At 37.6% G+C, this 23,045-nt stretch overlaps 1 protein-coding gene across 4 annotated transcripts in view; it reads left to right on the top strand.

Annotated features, from left to right (window-relative positions):
- The window catches only part of LOC150096152 (uncharacterized), a 520,274-nt gene that overhangs the window by 408,196 nt on the left and 89,033 nt on the right, over positions 1-23,045 (top strand). The gene's annotated exons all lie outside the window — the stretch shown is intronic.

Genomic DNA, 23,045 nt, shown 5'->3' with positions numbered 1-23,045 from the left:
TCACGCATAAAGTCATTAGCAATCATGACCCTCTTCTATACTCTTCACTGTCATACCACGGCAACCGACTCACCATCCTAACTCTCTCACTCTTCTCTTTTGCTACCTCAAGCAATTCCTTCACATCCTCACTCATAGCCATTTTGTCTCCTTTCAAATCATTTGTACCTGCTACACTGTCAATTCTTTCTGCTGCTTTTGCATTCTAATTGACTCGCTTACATCCTTAACGTTCGCACCAGGTTTGTACAGTTTGTTAAACTCTCAACTAACACACCTCTTGCTAAGGAATCTCCATACAACACTCTATGAGCATCATGAAGAAATGCCACAATCACCAGAAGACAATCGTTCGATGCTGTTGGCACACTCTCCCTCGATGAACTTTAGTTGTTCAAAATGTTAATAGAATGTTTTGAATAACTAAAAACATATGATAATTTCAGTTTATTGTATAGATTAGTACAAATTAATAATGAAGATTTACGAAAAAATTATGACAATTTAGAGATTCTCTTGAAGGACGGCGACAATAAAGACGTAAATGCAATAGAACTATATGACGAGTTATGTGCTTTCTGGGCTATTTTTTGGAAGGTTAATTTAAATATTCAAAACCCTTTCGATATTCTTAATTTTATTATATCCAATAATTTATCTTTCCCTAACATTTCAATTGCTTTAAGAATGCCATTAACCTTACCTGTTAGTGTAGCGAGCGGTGAACGTTCCTTTTCCAAGTTGAAATTGATTAAAACTTACTTAAGAACCAGTATGTCACAAAAAAAAAAAAAGCTTGTTAGTTTGGCATTAATAGCTATTGAAAATGTTATATGTGTGGAATTAGACATTAAGACCATTATTTCTAATTTTGTGAATATGAAATCAAGAACCCTAAAATTTTAATAAAAAAATTTCAAGTATATTTATGTAAATTAATTTATTTTCTGTTATTCTGTAAAGATTTTATTTTTTGAATACTTATATTAAATGTTCTAATTATTTCTGAATTCTTTTCTTATTTTCTCATCTATCCTGAGTTTCTTTTATATATTTTCCTAAAAGATAATTCCACTTATAAAAATTATTAAGAATTTTTTAAACTTTAGTTCAAAAAAATTTTAACTTTAATTAAAGTTGGTCGATTGGTAGAGCCTCTGCTACTAATGGCTCCGTTAAGTAAGTTTGAGCGTGGTTAGTAGTTGGAAGGGAACCAATCGTTCGATGCTGTTAGCACACTCTCCCTCGATGAGTCTTTGGACTCCCTGGAGGTGTCAAATAATAATAATAATAATAATAATAATAAAATTCATTTTAATTTTGTTAGTGATTCGGTTTGGTGAGAAGGCTATAATCCCTGTATGATTATATTCAACGATTAAAGTGAAGTGTCTTTATCAAAATTTGCTTTAACTTTTGAGAATTTTTTGAATATTCTGGTTTTTAACAATTATCCTGCCTACTCAACACCCCCGGTTCATTACATTTAGTGAACCAACGTGTGGCTGTTCTGTCAAAATTTATTTAAGAAATTTCGAATAATTTAAATTTTGATTATCGTAGAAGAACCACACATGCCCGGATCGTTAAAGGGGTGCTTAGATAGAAATTGCATGCGGACGGCAAAGACCCTAGCCACGGCACTGCCTACTTCCTCAAATTTTTCAAAGGATAAGTTGGTGATTAAGTTTTAAAAGAGGTAAACCGTGAGTAGACATATCGGTACACAATAAATAATGGAAAAAACTCATGTAGAAAGATTATTTATTAGTATAATTTTCGCCTGTGTGTCACAGGCATCCTCAGTACATTAAGCTCAAAATTAAACACTAACTGACAATTCCAAAAAGCACCACCTAAGTAGCTGGTGTAAGATAACTAAAAAGGTCAATAACTTTCCTTAAAAAAAAAAAAAAAAAAAAAAAAAAAAAAAAAAAAAAAAAATTAATACAATAAAAAGTTAGGAAAGATTAGCTGATTTGTAAAGTACTATCTCCCATAAAGGTGAAGACGTAAGCCATCGGATCTGTTTAAGTTAGGAGAATGATGTAGAGTTTCACATGTTTCTTTATAAAGGCGTTCCATGAGAAACTGACTTTTGTGAAGAACTCTTGTCTTTCTCCAATGAACTCTGTGTCTAGTGAAGATGGCATGTTCAGAAAGTCCAGACTTTTCAGGTTTAAAGTATTCAATATAAGATTGGTGTTCTTCTAGCTGAATAGAGGCAGATCTTCCCGTTTGTCCGAAATAAGATAATCCACAAGAGCACGGAATCTGGTAGACATCTGGATGATTAAGATGTGGAAGCTTGTCCTTAGGAGAAGTGAGAAAGGTGGAGATTTTTCTAAACGGTCGAAAGGCAACAAAAATATTCAGTGGTTTTAAAACTTTTGCTATACGTTCACTGATGCCTTATACATAAGGGATAGTAATGCGCGTTATTTCCTCTGTGTTTGAAGAGGAAGACATATTAAAACTACTCAAAGTTCTTTCAATAATTTTTATAAGTGGAATTATCTTTTAGGAATTATCTAATTTACTCTCCTCTTCAACTAGAAGAACTGATACTTATATAAAAAATACTTTGGATTTCAAAAATAAAATTTCAGATCTTCATTTGGACGTTTCTGATATCATGATCAGTTTAGATGTTGTCTCTTTATTTACAAATGTACCTCTTTCGGAAAGTATTGAATTACTACAACAGGAATTTCCTTCAGACATTGTAAACGTATTTGATTTTGTAATAAATTCTGGTTATTTTTCCTTTAAAAATAAGTTGTATCAACAAATTGAAGGAACAGCAATGGGTAATCCTCTTTCTCCTGCTATCTCCAATTTCTTTATGGAACATTTTGAACAACGTATCTTTGACAATATTTCTCCCAGACCTACGCGTTGGTTCAGATATGTCGATGACATTTTTGCTGTATGGAATGGCTCTTCTGATGAACTTCAACAATTTCTCACTAAGTTAAACGCATTTCATCCTAGGATCAAGTTTACCCTAGAAATAGAATCAAATAAGCAGTTAGCCTTTTTAGATCTTCTAATTCTTTGCCAACCAGATGGTAACCTACATTTCTCAGTTTATAGAAGGAAGACTCATATAGGCCATTATATCCATGCGGAATCTCATCACCATCCCAGTCAAAAGGCAGGAACTGTTAAAACACTGGTTCATCGGGCCCACTCCTTTTGTTCTACAGAAAGAACTACAATACATAACTTTTTCCTTTCTATCTAATGGTTATAAGAATTGCTTCATTGAAAGAACTTTGAGTAGTTTTAATATGTCTTCCTCTTCAAACACAGAGGAAATAACGCGCATTACTATCCCTTATATTCAAGGCATCAGTGAACGTATAGCAAAAGTTTTAAAACCACTGAATATTTTTGTTGCCTTTCGACCGTTTAGAAAAATCTCCACCTTTCTCACTTCTCCTAAGGACAAGCTTCCACATCTTAATCATCCAGGTGTCTACCAGATTCCGTGCTCTTGTGGATTATCTTATTTCGGACAAACGGGAAGATCTGCCTCTATTCGGCTAGAAGAACACCAATCTTATATTGAATACTTTAAACCTGAAAAGACTGGACTTTCTGAACATGCCATCTTCACTAGACACAGAGTTCATTGGAGAAAGACAAGAGTTCTTCACAAAAGTCAGTTTCTCATGGATTGTGGATTATCTTATTTCGGACAAACGGGAAGATCTGCCTCTATTCGGCTAGAAGAACACCAATCTTATATTGAATACTTTAAACCTGAAAAGACTGGACTTTCTGAACATGCCATCTTCACTAGACACAGAGTTCATTGGAGAAAGACAAGAGTTCTTCACAAAAGTCAGTTTCTCATGGAACGCCTTTATAAAGAAACATGTGAAACTCTACTTCATTCTCCTAACTTAAACAGATCCGACGGCTTACGTCTTCCCCTTTATGGGAGATAGTACTTTACAAATCAGCTAATCTTTCCTAACTTTTTATTGTATTAATTTTTTTTTTTTTTTTTTTTTTTTTTTTTTTGACCTTTTCAGTTATCTTACACACGCTTTTTGGAATTGTCAGTTAGTGTTTAATTTTGAGCTTAATGTACTGAGGATGCCTGTGACACACAGGCGAAAATTATACTAATGATTAATCTTTCTACGTGAGTTTTTTCCGTTATTTATTGTGTACCGAAGTTGGTGATTGGAGGAGATAAAGTGAACCCATCATCAGACCATATAATTGGTAGTAATTTTTTTTTTTTTTTTCCCAAGTAAAGAATGAAGATTTAAAGCAATGATGAAAGAGACATGAGATGTCCAGAGGAAATAGATTTTCAAGGATCTCTATTGATTCTTCCACAGAGAAATTCTAAATAATGAAACTACATCTAAACTAGTTAATATGTCTGATGGGGAAATTTGTATGTTAGAAAGTTTATCTATAAAATTTTGGAAAACTCTATATCTATAGAGTTTTCCAAATAGGACTTTGTATGTCCAATATGAAACTTGAGGATATAAGATACATGATTTGAAAGAAGATATGTTGGAGAGCTTCTAGTAAATACATCTAGTGTTAATAAAAAGCATGTATGAGTTAATACTTTCTTATTTATTATTCATGCAAATCTACTCGGTGAATTTTCTACAGCTGTAGCCTTCTGCCAGAAAGACATCAGAAGAATCTTGGACAACCTGGAAACCAAAAAGGCTTTTATGCTTAGTGATATTCCACCTATTGTATTCAAGAGATAATGCTCATGATCCTTGCATTGTTGTACTCTGCAGGCATCCAACTCCACAGCATGGAAGCAAGCCCATATTCACCTGATTTCAGAAAAAGGAGACAGTGTCTGCCATTAAACTATTGACCTATTGCTTTCACTCAATGCTGTCTAAAGTAATGAAGAGGTATATTAATGGTCAACTTCTTGGAGAACTGAAAAATTATCAACTATGGATTTTGCCACTATTAGATTCACAGCAAATCTCTCTTTGCTTACATCACTCACCTCTAGACATGTGGCATGAAAAGGTCTGGAGAAACCTTTTCTCCAGACTTGTGCTCTTGCACTCGACATTTCCATGGATTTTGATAGGTCTGCCTTTCACCCTTTGTAATTGAAACACAAATTTTTACTGTTATTCCACATAGGTCATTGTCTGCTTTTAATGTTGGAAGATGTTCTCTCTTTGGATTTTTCTATTAATGCAGTTGTTCCTCAGGACTGTGCTATTTCATCCATCCTTAAATGAGTTGCTCTCACTGACCACAAACACTATCCATAATTGTGACAATGGTAACACTGGAAAGTTTTTTGCTTGGTTACAAATTAAATTAAATTTCCAAGAAATTATAATAGCCTGTGTAGCTCAGTGGAAATGGTGCTTGTACCCACTAATTAGAGCAGCAGTTCTTAACCTTTTTTTGCCTACTGCCTCCTGCTTAATGTTACATTAGGTTAATGACTCAATAAGATAATTATAATATATTATTAGGCAAACCTAAATTACCATCAACATATTTGAATTGTGATAGTTAATTAAAAATTAATGACTGGTACAAATTAATTTTTACTCAAAAAAGATGTAAACTTACTGTATTTAATAAGCCAATCATTAATGGCTACTCTGAGCCTGATGAGATCTGCTAATTTTTCAATATCAGATTCAGTGTTTGGCAAACAAAGTCTCAAGTCTCCTCTTTCACTTATTTGCAGTCTATTTCGCTGCTTAGCTAACAATTGCAACACGAAGCTGAATCCTTTCTCAACCAAGTATGAAGTAGGAAAAGCAGTGAGCAGTACTTTTATTTTCTTGACAAAGCTGAGGATACTTACATCATGTTTAGCCAGAATCTTTTATACCCATGCTGTTGAAGTTGTACTTGAGCTTCAAAATCATTTTTTAAGTCAATAAATTCTTCACACAAATTTGGATGAACAGAAGTGGTATCAGAAAGAAAGGATTTATAACCAATTGAGTATTTTAAGCACATCAAAGTGTTCGAATCTGATCACCAAGTCTTCTTTCAGTGTCAGAAGATGGGAACATAACACTCCGAATCTGTATCTAATATTAAATTCATCATCTATTATTTGTAGACTTGGGTACTGCAGAAAATCTTGTCTTGCAATGCTCTGCTTGTAGAATGTTAATATGCTGATAAAAGCATTTATAATTCCCTTTGCTTTAAGAATATTCATGTTGCTTCCCTGTAATTTGATATTCACCTCATTTAATTTGGTGAAAATATCGGAAAGATATGCTTCAACCTTTTCCTTTTTAGAACATTAAACATGTTTTCGTCACGTGAGTTAAGAAATTCCAAAACATTATCGTAGAGATCATTAAAGCATTGCAGACAGTTTCCATTTGAGAGCCATCTAACTTCAGTGTGAAACAAAAGACGCTCAAATTCTTCTTCATTTTCATGGCAAAGTTCTGAAAAAATACGGGTATTCAATGACTGGTTTTTATTTTATTCAGCTTTAATAATATCATCCAAAGTTTTATGTAGTCTGCCGCTGAGATGTTTTGCATCTAAGTACTATCTATGAAGAATGCAATGAATTGTAAAGATATTTGGAACTGCTTTTTTTTAAATGTGCTAATAAATCCATGGTGATGACCAATCATAGCTGGCGCTTTATCAGTTGCACATGCAACATTATTTGTGAGAGGAATCTTTTTTAGCATTAAAAAAAGTCTTTAACAGCCTTAAAATTTGTAGAACCTTTTTCTGTCAATTTTCAGTTGTTCAGCAAATAGAAATGCTTCAATAATTTGTTCATTAGTATTTATATAACGCATGTAAGCCATGAACAAAGCTTCGTTGTCACATAAAGTTGTCTTATCGAGTTGCAAAGAAAATTCTATGGATTTTAAATTATCACAAATTTTTTTTTTTTTTTTTTTCAATGTCCTTTGCCATTTCACCAATTCTTGTTAATATTGAACTATTGCTGAGAGGAACTGACAATGTCATATTACTTTTATCTGGGCCAATCATTGTATCTAAAACTTCATTTATAGGGTAAGATGAGAGTTTTGCCAATAGTATATGGCTTTCCACATTTGACAATTAATTTTGAAAGTTTGTAAGACACAAGTCCCTCCTCTTGTTGGTTACTTTGTTTTGCAGCCAACCCTTTAAGTCCAGGACGATTTTTAAATTTAGATTTTAATTCGTGAAAGTACTCTGCATCCTTTTTTGCTTTATTTGGATGTTTTGTTCTTAAATGCTTAATCATTCTTGGAGGATTCATTTGCGAAAGTTTTTTCATATATTAAAGACATTGGTAACTGCTCTTTATTTATAGACGGAATAACTTCATATTTTAAATATTCACTTGAATATTAATGACACTTTCTTTTTTCACTCATTTTAATGGGTTATAGTGCTACACAATATCAATGAAGTCTGCCACATGATACCATGGGCTAGATTTAATCTGCAAACTAGGGTTTTTTTTTTATTATATTATCATCATCATCATCAAATTCCTGCCATGTACCTTCAAGGGGTGTACAGGATATGACAGTACTACATGAAAAATTTACATCATTACTAACTTTCCATCTACAATTTTCCTCCAAATCAGTCTGTTACTTGTCAAGACTCCAACATTATCAGATCTTATATTTCTATCGTCTAAGGCACTTTGTACCGTATCAATCCACCTATATCTTGATCTTCCTCTGGGTCGTTTTCCTGCCAACCTGGCAGAGAACACTTGTTTTGCTAATCTTTCCTCTCCCATTCTATTTAAGTGACCATACCACCTGAGATTAGCTCTGCTAATGCATTCCTGGATGCTGACAATGTCAAGTTCTTTCCTATTTTTATTATATTAGTAGTATTATAATGCTTACTCCTCTTCCCCCATCAGCATTCACAGTGCACCTGGGGAGGGGGGGGTGCTACATCCCAGGTTAAGAATCACGAGAAACTTTTCTAGGCCTTTCTTTGACCAGTTCCTGAGTTAGTTGATCTCACAGGAAAGTGGTTTCCCCTCCTCAGAAACTCAGGTTTTTCATCCCATGAACTCAAGAAAATCAACTGGAGAACCCACACTATTACGACAAGAAATATAGTGTTAAGATTAGGGACCACGAGATGGCAGCTCTTGTCAGCTATCTCTGATTGGCTACCAGTGGAGACTGAACTTCCCCCTCAGTCTCCAAAAGTTAGACAGGGTTAATATGGCCTTAGCTGCTCCACATAGGGTGATAAAGGCATTAGCAGAAGAAATTTTATTCTTGCTTAATCCTACATCCAAACAAAGGTTGTGTAAGAATTATCTTTGTGAAGTAGCCTAGCTGAGCATTATACACATCCAAAAGGAAACTGTGCTTTGCATTATGGGATGCTAAGGCAACTGATGTGAGGTCATGAGTCTCTTCAGAAGTATCTACATATCCTAGTCATGAAGATACTTCATCCACAAATTTTGTCTGCTTCCACTTGGATAAAGGATTGAACAAGAATATAATTTCTTATAAAGTGTAATTTGAATGATATCACTCTCTATTCCTCCTATTTATATGACAACTCCTGCAGAACTCAAACAGTGAATGCTTCAAAATCATCTACAATCATTGTCCTAAGCTCTGATCTCCATCCATCTTCAATGAGGTGATGTCAGTCTAGTCATGTTTAATACTCCCAAACACAGTTTTGTCTTTTTTTTCCTTGCAAAAAAGAATTTAGTTCTCCATTTATTTTTGATAATATTTGTCTCAATAGTCAAGACCAGATTCCTCTTCTTGGACTAACATTTAGTCCCAGTCTTTTCTCATCTTCCAAAAAACTTGGCATTCTTTTTTGCTCAAGATACTATTACTGAAATACTCGTGGAAAGGCTTAGACGTTGGTTATACATTCTTACTAAATAGCTTAAGGAAATTACAACGTATAATAGAATATACATTAAAATAAATTTTAATACACTTCCAATATTTCGGAAACGTCATGTTGCCATTTTCACAGGAACTTAAAAACAAGACACGTGCAGGCAAGCACAACACACACACAGTAAATGAGGACGAAGCAGGAAGCTATTCTTTCTCCTAAAAGTCCTGATGGTGCCCCCTAGTGAGCAATGTTGGTATTCTTGGCCGATTGGGATGAAGGTCTTCTGATGTAGGTTTCCCAAATTTGGGGCAGTCTCATGCAACCAAATTTGTTGAGGTTTGGATTGTTTCTTAGGGCTGAGGCTGATTCCACAAATAGCCTTTCATATTTGAATTTACTACGGTGTACTATCGTGGCTTTCTTCCACGTATTCTATGGCGGGTATCCAGCGCATGGTCTGCAAGACCAGAGTGGCTGTATTGGTGAAACCGGATGTAGTCCTTGTATTCTGATATTAGCTGTCCTCCCTGTTTGACCAAAGTAGGACAGCTTACAGCTGCAAGAGACCTGGTATACACCAGGTAGCTATTGGGGGGGGGGGGTCTTTAGTGGAGTGGATAATGGATGCCAATTTTTTATATGGTCTGTAACAAGAAGTTAAGTCATGTTTTTTTACGATTTTTGTAATTTTTCCGAGGTGCCTCAGATATAGGGAATGGTGATGGATTTAGAGAAATCCTTGTTGTGAAAGTGGGGAGGGGGAGTGTTCTGGTTTATTAGTTTCAAGATTTTTTGGATTTTTTTTTGGGGGGGGGGAGGTAGCCATTTGCTGAGAAAATGTGAGAATGTGGTTTAGTTCTGTGGTTAGGGAATTGTCATTTGAACAGATAAGTTTAGCCCTGTTGTGTAGTGTCTTAATGACTCCATATTGTTGTGAGGGGGGGGCAGGGGCAATTGTTGGTGATTGTAACTGCCTGTATGGGTGGGTTTTCTATAAACTGAGAAAATCAAGGTTCCATCCGACTGGTGGGTGACTAGTGTGTCTATGAAAGGAAGGCAGTTGTTTTCTTCTTCCAGAGTGAACTCGATTCTGGGGTCTTGGTTGTTTAAGTGTTTTAGGAAAGGAAGGAGTGCATCGGAGCCATGTGGCTAAATAGCGAACACTTCATCAACATAGCGAAGCCATATGGTTGGTTTTTGTGGGGCAGAGTTTAAGGCTTTCTCTTCAAAAGTCTGAATATAAAAGTTGGCCAAGGGTGGGGAGAGTGGAGAACCCATGGCTGTCCCCTCTATTTGTTTGCAGAATTTTCCTTGCCAAACAAAATAGCCTGAGTTCATTGTGAACTGAAATAGGGCTGTGATTATTATTATTATTATTATTCAGGCCTCCATGGAGTCAAGACACTCATCGTGGGAGGTCCTTCCTGAGAACATAAAGTCTGTCAAGACTCATCGAGGGGAGGACCCCCCCCCCCCTAAGAAACACAAAGTCTATCATACCACTCCTTAAACTCATTGACCGTTCTCGTTCTCACTATTCCTTCAGGCAATGCATTCCACAGTTCAACCACCCTCCACGCAAAGAAACCACTCCTCACCCTCTTGCTCACAGTTTCCTTTCATAACTTCCAGGGATGGCCTCTTGTCATCACTCCTTCCCATATGTTCAATCAAGCAAAAGAACTCCCCAGTGTCAACCCTGTAACCACCTCTCAACAGTTTAAAAGTCTCACTCATATCACCTCTCCTTCTATCCACCAAACTCTGCAGTCCACATTCCCTCAGCCGATCCCCATAACTATCCTTGTACAGTCCTGAAACCGTCTTTGTCATCTGTCTTTGTATCCTTTCCACAGCTAATTTATCTCCTTCAAATCCTGGGGACCAAATCTGAGAACAGTAGTCCAAGTGTGGTCTGATCAGAGACTTATACAACGGATTGAAAACCTTCTTATCTCTGCAGGTCAGTGTCCTTCTCATAATTGCAGCAATCCTCTGTGTTACCTTCACTACCTTTGCAGTATGTCCCCTAAACTTCAGGTTTCTATCAATCATCAACCCCAGATCACTTGTCTCCCCTACTTCCTCCAGTTTAACTTCTCCCATAGAGTATGTAACGTCCCATCGATGTGTCCCAAACCTCAAGACCTTACATTTTGCTGCATTAAACTGACACTCCCCCATTCATTTGCCCATCCATCTATCTAGCTTATTCAAATCCTCTTGCAGGGCTACCACATCTGCAATATTATTAATAACCTTTCCCAGCTTCACATCATCTGCAAACAACTGAATATCCCCCTGCAATCCACTGACAATATCATTGATATAAAGGTTAAACAATATAGGTCCTAGTACTGAGCCCTGTGGGACCCCACTTGTAACCCTCTGCCTCCTTGAAACTGCTCCACCATGCACAACTCTCTGATACCTATCAGACAGCCAATCCTGAATCCAGTTGACCAATCTGACATCCAGACCCATGTGCTGCAACTTAAATATCAGCTTATCATGTGGCACCCTGTCAAATGCCTTCGCTAAGTCTAAGAAAATTGCAGTATATGCCTTTCCCTCATCTACTGTTCTTGTAATAGGGAAATAGTTCTTGTAATAAGGGAAAAATACAGGAATGGATTGATGAAAATGAGATACTGTACAGAGGACAGCATGGCTTTGTGAAGGGTAGATCATGCCTCAGTAACTTGCTCAAGTTTTATAACAAGGTGACGGCTGAACTGGATAAGGGAAATGGGTTTACAGTGATACTGCTGGACCTGGCAAAGGCGTTTGACAGGATACCACATGGAATTCTAATCCGTAAACTACAACATATGGGAATGGATATAGGGTTGGTGAGATGGATAGCTGGGTGGTTGATGGAGAGATATCAAAGAGTAGTTTATTCAGGAGTAGAGTCCAAAAAACGGCCTGTGACTAGTGGTGTGCCACAGGGTTCTGTTCTTGGACCACTGCTGTTTAATCTGTTCATTAACGATATAGGGAATGGTCTAAGTGGGACAGTTCATTTGTTCGCTGATGATGCAAAGTTGGGTAGGGCGATAGTGAATGCAGAAGATGTCAAAGTCTTGCAAGATGACTTAGATAGATTGGAGTTCTGGACTAAGGAGAATGGATGTCAATTTAATGTGACAAAATGTAAGGTTATGCATTTCGGAGTGAAAAGATTAGCAGCAGTATACCACATTGGTGGAACTGTACTCCAAGAGATTGATGAGGCCAGGGACTTGGGAGTGTTGGTGGATAGGGAGATGAAGTTTAGGGGGCACATTGCGAAAGTAGCTAAATCAGCTCATCAACTCACTTGGTTGTTGAAAAATACCTTGACGAGCAGAGAAAAACAAGTTATTGTACCTCTGTACCGAGCCCTGATAAGACCTCATCTTGACTACTGTGCCCAGATTTGGTCACCTCGGTTCCTTCTTGATGGGGAGGAGGTTGAGAGGATCCAGAGGCGAGTGACTAAGATGATTGCAGGTCTATGGAATGCACCATATGAGAACAGGTTGAAGATTTGTGGGTTGCAGAAACTAGTTGATAGGCGAAAAAGGGGAGATATGATTGAGACATTCAAATTGCTAAAAGGATTCTATAGGATTAATTCAGATGATATTTTTGAGATCAGGACTGGTGGTGGGAGAACTAGGGGACACCCATGGAAGCTGGGCAAGAGTGTGGTTAGCAGGGGTGTTAGAGCTGGGTTCTTTACTTTTAGAGTGGTAAATGAGTGGAATAAGCTGCCAGAGTCTGTTGTGGGTGCTATGACAGTGAGCAAGTTCAAGGCAAGGTATGATAGATACTGTGAGAATGTTGAACAGCTGTGTGAACATGATGTTTAGGGCCTCCCTCGATGAGTCTAAGGACTCCTGGAGTAGCCCGTGGTAATAATAATAATAATATTGCTAAAACAAGAGCACCCTTTCACAAATCCATGTTGACTCTCACAGATAACATTACCCTCATCTGCCCAATGCTGTATAAGGTCCCTCACTACTTTCTCCAAGATCTTAAAAACTACTGATGACACAAACTAGCCTATAATTAGACACTTCCAGTCTGTTACCACCCTTATGCAATGGCACAATCTTACCTTCCTTCCATTCCATGGGCACCTTTGCCGAAGCCAGACTTTCATTGAAAAGCCAGGTTAAAGGCACTGTCAGTTCCCTAGCACATTCTCTCAAAACTCGTGGTGGAATACCATCCAGTCCCAAAGCTTTACTGACATCAAGAGTACTCAGTATCTGAAACACACTCTCCTCCTGTACTTCTAAACCTCGAACCAGCCCTATCCCTCTAGCATTAAAACTGACTCCTCTAGGATGAAATACTCCAGTAAAGTGTTAATTGAACAATTCCACTATGTACTCTGCATCAGCGACTCTATTCCCATTTTTATCCCACAATATCATTCTTCCACAGTCATTTCTCGTCCTACTGGCCACATAGCTAAAAAATTCCCTAGGATTTTCTTTGGCTCTTAGGGCCAATCTCCTCTCATATTCCAGTTTTGCTTTCCTTACCACACTAGTCACTCTTCTGGCCTGTGTCTTATATTCTTCATGCATCTTCTCTTCACCTGTCTCCTTATATCTCTTCCATAGCCTCTTTTTCGCATGAAATTCCTGTTTAATATTGTTTGTCATCCACTTTACTCCAAATTGTGTCCTCTTCTTCACTCGTGGTATACAACTTACCATTGCTGCTAACAAATACTCTTTCACAATTTCCCACGCACTAATGATATCTGGCCTTCCAGTTCCTCCCTCCTTGAAACTTCCCAAAGTTGACGTCTAAGACTATTATAATCACCTGCATTATAATTCCACATAAGTTCCCATCTCTTTGATACTCCTTCATGTCTGTTCATTTTCCAAGTCAAAACCATATGGTCACTCTCTCCAACTGGTGGGAGAGATGTCATCTCAGTTATTATCAATTCTTCTGATGCTATAACCAAATCCAAAATTCTTGAACCTCTTGTTCCCTCTGTTACATGTTGCCTAAGACATTTGTCTCTCGAGAATTCTAGAAATTCCATTCCCCTATTGCTACATGCATCTTCCTCTCTCCAATTTATACTACTGTAGTTAAAATCTCCCATAATCATTCTTCTTGCACTTGCCAAACTTAGCTGTCTAAACATCTCCTGGTCCCCATCCTCTGTGCTCCTGGGTCTGTAGCAACATCCCACTAAATATCGTGTCTTGCCTACCTCTACCTCACACCATATGCTCTCAAAAATCATTTGTCTCACTTCCTTCCAAAGCCTCCACTCTTAGAGGACATAGGTCATCACTTATCATAAACAGTACCCCACCACCAGCTTTTCCCTCCTATCCTGACGAAAAATGCTGTACCCAGTGACTTCTATTCCTGTTATTATATCCCCTTCTGTCAACCACGTCTCAGTGATCCTGACGTGGTTTGGAAGGTGTCTTATCCCACGTTCAATCATCATAATGGCATATTACTGAAATACTGCTTTCACATTTGGATAGTATACCAAAACCATCTAAAAAAAATTCTTCATGGTATTCAGGAGAAGACAGTTTGACTAATTGACAACTCTCTCTCGCCAGCAGCTATCTCCCAGACCATCATTTTCTGAATTTTTGTCTTTTTTATAGATATTTTCATAGATAATGCTCAACAGAACTGTCATTCATCATTCTCTACATTTCTGCTAAACCTAACATAAGCAATAGCTACCCAGTGTTTATTTATAGTTGAATTACTATTCCACTAATCTCTGGTTTTAGTGGTACAATAGAAATGAGTGAGTGCCAGCTGAGAGATATGAATTGCATGATTAAGGGAGAAGAAGGCAAGCATTAGGCAACAGTGGGCTTAAAATTAGGTGGTGTGACTGGAGATGTGAAAGTTATAAAGGATGGTGTTAACTGTGTTAGTGGATTCTCAAGTGAGAATAAGATTCTTGGAGGGAGGGAGAGAGAGAGAGGAGAGGAAAGGGAAGATTAGAAAACTTTAAAGACTAACTAATGTGAGATGAACAAGAGTAGGAGTGAGAGAAAGTTGTGGGAATGAGAGAAGAGAGAAAATGAGAAAATGTTACGAATGTATGGAGCAAGAGATAGAGAGATTTTATGAAGACAAATAGGTGAGAGAACAAGATGGGAGGGTATCAGAAGGAGAGAGGGGGTGAGCAAGGAATACATGTATCTGTGAGGGGGAAGTGATGTATAGAAATTCAATGATCGTGGTGTGCAAAACAGAATGTTAGAAGAGTGCATGAACTGGAAAAACAGTAGAGAATGTGACTGTGCCAATAAAACAAGGTGAGAATTTTGATAAATAATAGTGATGATTGGTATGAATGATATGAGATAGCATGAATTGGGTGATGAAAGATCTGAAGTTATTGTTAGGTATTGTTCAGCAGAAAAATGTAAGAGGGAAGATAGTGTATTGCCCAGATATGGTAATTCAGAATTGAGGAGGATGAGAAGAGACATCAGCAGTAATGAATGATGTGATAGAAAGAATATGTCAAAAGAGAAGACTGGAATATGTGGTTGTTTGGACTTTGTGGGGAGGGGGTTACTTTTTTCCTTTATCTATAAATTAGTCCCTTGATTCTGAGTAGTTTAATTCTTAACTTCAAAAGAAAAATAAAACCTCATGAAAAACAACAGTCAAAACTGCACAAATAAAGTTATGCATTTTAGACACCTTTCTGACGTGGTCTCTCTGTATGGATGTCATGTACAAGAGTTCTATCTTCTCTCACTGCCTGTCCCCTCTCTATCCTTCTATCGAACCATGAACAAACTAATAATGACCCTTACAAACAATGAGAGTGATGCTGCAACAAAAAAAAATATCCTTCACGAACTAATTCCAATAAAAAATACACAACACAACTAAACCACACACAAACCTCCCAGAATCTTCTCATTAAAAACTCACTTCTCACTTTCATATCCACTTCAGTAATATCCGAGGTGTTAACACTAACATAAATGACATTCACTATCACTTATCGTCATTCAAACCGGACTTCCTACTCTTGATGGAAACCCAAATAGCATCTACATCCATTACAACTCATCTCCAATGTCCAAATTATACACTACACAATTCCTTTTACCACAAGAGTGGCACCTGTGCCTTTATAAAATCAGACATTGCATGTCAGAGAGTGGCTAATTTAGAATTCCCTGCTTTTGACCTCCTCTAACTCAAGGTTTCCTTGCCACATTTAGTAATATTCATCTGCTGCATTTGCCATTCTCCAAACTCTGATAACTACTCAGACCTCTTCACATTCCTCTCCAAGCTATTCAAAAAGTGAAGTTATCTTCCTAGGTGACCTCAATGCCCATAATTTCAACTGGCACCCCTTTTCCAACACTACTGACCAAGCTGGACGAGAGGCAGAAATCTTTGTCATAAGCAATAACCTAATACAAATTTTTCACAACCTTCTTCACTCACCAAATACTTTGAATCTCCTTTTAACCGGTTCTCTCAACAAATACACTGTAGAGGTCACATCCTCTGGCACTACAAAGACTCCAAATGGGATGATCTCCTGAACTTCTACTCCTCATTTCCATGGTCAGACTATTACTTCACTCATCCAAATCTAGCACCTGCTCTGAACTAGACAGAAATTATCCTTACCAGCACGATAAAGGCCTCCATTCTACTCAGAATTCTCATTTGCTTTCCAAGCCCTGGTTTTACAGAAAGTGTATCAGAGCAGTTAAAGAAAATTCAGCTTACTGCAGTTGGCTTGCATCAAGAACTAGAGCTTCATACTTTGCCTATACCAAATCATGCAACAGATGCAAAGCAGCCATCAGCAGATCCAAATCCAATTTCATGAAGGCCAACAGCAGAAAACTTACCTCCTATTCAAATGGAAGTCGTGCCTTCTGGTTCCTTGCTATAGTCGTTGGATGCAACTTCTGCTCACTTGCATTTCCACCTGTGTCTCATCCTGATGGCACCACTGTTACTTCACTCAAAGATAAAACTGACTGCAGGAGTGTGGGGAAAATTTCCACCTACCATACTGGAATCCAAGCACCATATTATTATTATCCTAAGGCCCCTATGGAGTCAGACTCATCTAAGAGGTCCCTTTTGTCATACACACAGCTCATCATACTGCACCTTAAACACATTCAGATTCTCTGCAGACACCATGATCTCAGGCAGTGCATTCCAATCATTGACAACTCTCTGTGCAAAAACCTGTTTCTCACTCCCTTGTTCACACCTTCCTTATACAGCTTCCAGGGATGACCTCTTGTTCTTTCCCAATCTCTCACCATTTTATGAAAAATCTGTTCAATGTTAATCCTATAACAACCCCTTACTAAATAGTACATACCAGTAGCGCACTCAGTAATCTTGAAGGGGGGGGCGAGTTGAGTAGATGATTTGAGAATACACACTATGCATCGCATACGACCTATGACTGAGCATTTGCAATGATTGCTAATTCATAAGTAGTATAGAAATAGAAGACACGACACAACATAAATTTTTTTTAAAATTAATTTTAATTAGGAAAAGATTTTAGAGCCTGTGTAGCTCAGTGGATGTGGCGTTTGCACACCACCGCGCTAGGCCGCACGAAGGAAGTCTTGGTTTCGAGTCTAGTCGGCGACTAGAGGAAATTTTTCTAAGCCTTTTTTCGACCGGTTCCCGAGTTAGTCGATCTCTGGCACGGGCAAGCAGGTTTTTCCTCCCGGAAACTCGGGTTTTTCGTCCTGTAAACTCAAGAAAATCGACCGTAGAACCCACATTATTTCAGACATTAAATATATTGTGTTAGGGTTAGAGACCACGAGATGGCGGCACATTTGAGCCGTCTCTCTTCACTGCGTACCGCTTAATTAGTGATAGCCTTGGGCCATCTGTCTCTGATTGGGTACCAGTGGAGATTGAACTGCCCACTCAGTCTCCAAAAGTTAGATAGGGCTAAATGGCCTCGCCTACTCCCGTATATACGGGAATAAAAAGGCGTTAGCTGATTTTTTTTTTTTTTTTTTTTTTTTTTTTTTTTAAAGATTTTAGGAAAATTTTCTAGTGGTTTTTTTTTCTTTTTCTTTTTTTTGGGGGGGGGGGGTCAGGCCCCCCCTCTGGGTGTGCCACTGTTACATACTACTTGCATACATATATACATGCTACGTACATACTAACTAGTATATACTACTACCCCCTCCAAACCCCTGGCTTCATCAATTTCATGCTTTCACATTAAATGGCATCCATTATATTTTGCCTATACTGACAGCCTATTCAAATCATCCTCCACAAGCAATGTACATCATCTTGATTAACTATTACCCTACCCCTACTTTGCATCATCAGCTAACAGCTGAATATCTCCCTTCAAATTAATTCTTATATTATTTATGTATAAATTTAACAGCAGTGGTCCAAGCACACCACTAGCCACTTGTGTTTCCTGGATTCTGTTCCTCTATATACTACTTTTTTGGTATCTGTCCGTTATACCCATCCTTTTATACATATCACCAGTTTCATATCCATCCCCATTTGTTGCAGTTTGTGTAATAGAGTTCCATGTAGTATCCTGTCAAATGCCTTTGCAAAATCCAGCAGTATCAATCATGTAGACATTCCTTTTATCAAACGCAGTTGTCACCCTATTATAAAAAGTTAATAGATTAAAATAAAATGCCAAAAGGCTAGTTTTCTGGCAATTGAATAGATATTAAATGGATAAGAATCCTATATTGTTATATAGCCAGTAAGCTTCAATTTTTCAATTTAAACTTACTGGCTTAAGTTTTATTTTTCAATTGCCAGAAAACTAGCCTTTTGGCTTTTTATTTTAATTACAAAATACAAGCACACCTTTATGGCATTCGTATAGTGAAGGTATGTAAGTTCTTTTAACTATGCTTTGATATTTTCCAGGTCTACCTACTCACTGATGAGACCTCAAAAAAAGGTTGAAACCGGTCTGGGTAGTGACCTCCCCTCATAATGTAATGACAGTATTACATCTCCTAGGAGCTGTGTTTTACATTATGAGAGAATATCAAGAATAGTGAGGGAGCTTGCTCCACCTTTGCTTCGAATTGCCTTCGCCGATGTGTTTAACTTCCACATAAGTTATCCTCAAACTCAGGAGGATAGGCTAGTATAGTTTGCCAGCCTGGTTGGCCTAGTGGTCAGCATATCCGCTCTCCATTCAAAAGGCTACGGGTTCAAATCCTGCCATGGGCATGGCTGTTTGTGATCATCTGTGAAAGTGGTGATAGTGGGCAGTAGATGGCATTCGTGTAGTTGCGGTTCACTGTAGTTGGTGAATTGAGTGGTGGAGACAGAGAGTTGTAGAACAAGTGCCCTCCTTCGATGAGTCTATTGACTCCCTGGAGGTGTCATATAATAATAATAATAAGTTTAATTTGGATATCCCACCACTTCCCATAAGCTGTTCAGTTAACTTAACTTTTCCAATTTCAGCTGATTCATTTCACCCAGGTGTCTTCAGCCTTTCAGACAGTGCGAGGCACATTAAAAATTTCAGTGAAGCCTGCAGGCCACTAAGCTATACTGCGGTATTTAGAATTGTAAGATGCTTTCCAGATTCACAAGGAACACTGTTTGTTCAAAATAAAGTATCAAAATGCATTTGATACTTTATATAAAATCCTAAAAAAATAAACAAACTCAGCTTTAAGAGCATAGGTAGGAGTCGGGTTCATGATAAACAAATACAATCAATACTTGAAAAAAAGATAATTTAATGAAGAAACCATTTATTTTTTACACTGTCAATGGGCAACTTGGCAATGTTTTTTCCTTGACCAGTTTGTCGATGTTGGCATCAATGTTGGAAGTCGCTATGCGCAGAGTATTCTCGAGATGTTGGTCCGTAATCTGAGTTCTTGTCTTGGACTTCACATGCTTCATTCTGGAGAACTGCTCACATAAGTATGTGCTTCCTAACAAAGCGCACATCTTCAAAGCATGCCGGCGAAGATTGGGGAATGCTTCCTCAGAAATGTAGTCTTTGTAAAATGTAAGCAATGGCACATTGAATAATTTTTCTCTCAAAGAAGAGTTGTTTTGGAGTTCAAGCACCTCCATTTGTACTGAGCCTGGCATTTTGGCAGCATTGACACTGAATGGCATTGAAAATAAATCTAAAGAAGACTGTTGGTTATGAAAATCACTAAATCTCTCTCTTCGAACTCAATTCGCAACATGGCTAATTTTGTAGCTTATTCATCAAGAGACGAACAGTTGGACTCAGCGAGAAGCTGAAAATGAGTTGTCTTTTTTTGCAAGTTGTGATTCCCAAAGTTTGAGCTTGGCCATAAAAGATTTGATGTGATCAAACAAAGTATGCACCAGTTGATCTTTGGATTGTAGTTGCATATTTAGGTCATTCATATGCAACGAGATGTCAGTCACAAAGGCAAAGTCTGTCATCCACTTCGGACATTAAATTCCATAATCAGATTCCCTTGGTTTGCATGAACTGCCGTGTTTCGCTCCTTAAGTCAAAGACTCTTTTTAGAACCTTCCCTCTGCTCAACCAACGCACATCACTATAATAAACCACATCGCCGTGATCCACTTCGCACTCTTAGGTCAAAAACTCTTGGAATTGACGATGATTCATTCCTCTTACCCTATAATGTTGACGACAGTCACAATAACTTTCATGGCATTCTCAAATCCAATAGTTTTCGCACACAAATCCTCCTGGTGGATTAAACAGTGGTAATGGATGAAATCTTTTCCTTCTAGTTCCGGTTCTTTCTGTAGCAGCGCAACAAACCCTTCGTTCTTTCCCACCATAGTAGGGGCACTATCAGTTACCACACTCTCCGGGTTGGTTAAGCTGTGGTCGAAACGCTGGAGCGTTTTTCTTGGTGGCTTCAAGAATATCAGTTCCTTTTGTTGTTCCCTTCATCGGTACAAGCACTAGCAGTTCTTCTATCACAGTGAATTGTTGATCAATGCCACAGACAAAGATAGCCAGTTGTGCTGTGTCCTTCACATCTGTGCTCTCATCTAAAGCAAGTGAATATGACCTAAATTCGGACGACGGTATTTTTAAAGTTCCTCTAATGCCATTGGCAAGTTTTTCGACATGTCATGCTACAGTTACCTCAGACAAACTCGGTTTTTTAAACACTTCCTTATTATTTGGACACAGAATATCCCCTGCAGTGATGAGACACTCTTTCACAAACTCGCTGTTCAAGAAGTCTTTTGATTTTTTAGCAATTTTTCAGCTATTACATAACTTGCTTTGCTGCACGCTTCGCTCTCTTCCCTCTGCCTTTTAAACGTACCCTGCTGGGATTTTAAATCAATTTGGAAACGGTTCTCTTTGTGCACATGAAGCTGCCCTTGAAGATGATCGAAATTAGATGCATGCTTTGTCTCATAGTGTCGTTTTATATTGTATTTTTTTGATACCGACACTGACTCATGACAAATTAAACACACTGGCTTATCGTCGATTGGCACAAAAAAATACAAATTGGTCCACTTTTCATTAAAAACCCGACAAGAATCACTTGATTTACACTTTTTACTCGTAGAAAGTGATGGAAGGTGAACCCAAAAAATGATCCAAAATGGCCATGTAACGGTTATTATCTACTGAATAAGTCTCACACTAATGAAAAAAGTCTGGCAATATAAAACCACAATAGCTATGGCTGACATGACGAATCTGCATGTGCTTATACACGAATATCACACTGTTCATGACTGACTGAGTAAATGTGGATTAGATCCTGTTGTATTTATATGAAAATAATGAAGTATCGAGAACCTTCGAGATGTATCTGGAAAGTACTAGACAGCGCACGCGAACGAACTACTGCTTCAGCCATCTACTTGTGATGTTAGTACTAATACTTAAGTACTGCTTGGCGCTGGTAGATGGCTGAAGAAGCATGTCTATTTAATATTTATTTTTATAGGATTTTATGTAAAGTATCAAATGCACAGCGTTCCTTGTGAATCTGGAAAGCATCTTACAATTCTAAATACCGCAGTATAGCTTAGTGGCCCGCAGGCTTCATTGAAATTATTTTTTATTTAATCAAGTTAATGTTAAGTAGTAATTTTTTTTAAATGGCTGGTGGGCCACGTGTTGAAAACCCCTGATTTAACCAGTGGTTTCTAAACCCAAGGCATGGTAAGCATTCTTATTTTATCATAATAATAGCTACTTACCAAGTCTTACCTCTGTGATAACTCTCGCTAATTGGAGACATAATGGACACCTTAGTGATAGACACTTCCCCAGATGCTCTTCCCAAATCTAGTACTCATACACTTCGAGTCTTTCATCATGTGCTGCTTGAGATAGTTATCTCCCAGTTACTCAGTAAATTTTCTTGTCTTCTCATGCCTGCTTTTTGTCCTTCCAGTTTCTGTCATCTATAATTTACCTTATTTTTCGGACCATAAGACACACCTTTTAACATAGAAAAATCGAGTGAAAATTGGAGTGCATCATATGGTCTGAAGATAACATTAAAATAGGAATCTTTACACTGCTCCGAAGCTGTTAGCGAAGTTTAATTACTAGTGCAATATGTTAATAAAATTAGTAAGCACGCCACTGATGGTAGGTACCTAAGTTATCTCACTGCATGTGGGTGAATCACCGATTTAGAGCATCAATAGTCATTAGTGTGTAAACATATGCGCTTTTGTACAGTTCATTTGAATTATTTTTTATAAGTCGTTAAAATTTTTTATCTTAAAATTAGAAAAAATGAGTGTAAAACAAAAAAGACTTTCATATAACGTGAGTTATAAATTAAATGTGATAAATTATGCAAAACAGTATGGAAACAGAGCAGCAGAAAGACATTTTGGTCCACCACTAACAGAAAAAATGGTTCGTAAGTGGAGAAAACAAGAGGAACAATTAAAACTGCTATGTAAACACAAGAAAACATTCCGTTCGCACCTAGAAAAATGGGAATTAGAAGTACAAACGAAAAATTGGGTAACAAATCATCGAAACATGGGAATATCTGTTTCTACGAAAATGATAATTTTTGAAGCGAAACGATGGGCAACTGCTAATGGAATTTCAGATTTTACCGGATCACCATCTTGGTGCTTTAGATTTATGAAAAGACACTGGTTATATGCGTACAAAAACCATTCTAGCCCAAAAAATG

Source organism: Typopeltis vanoorti, chromosome 19 (assembly GCF_054136105.1).
Source record: "Typopeltis vanoorti isolate ZY-2024b chromosome 19, IOZ_Tvanoo_1.0, whole genome shotgun sequence".
In the NCBI taxonomy this organism is placed as follows: domain Eukaryota; kingdom Metazoa; phylum Arthropoda; class Arachnida; order Uropygi; family Thelyphonidae; genus Typopeltis; species Typopeltis vanoorti.
The sequence above is the reverse complement of the archived record's forward strand: the minus strand, read 5'-3'. Positions and strand labels throughout refer to the sequence as shown.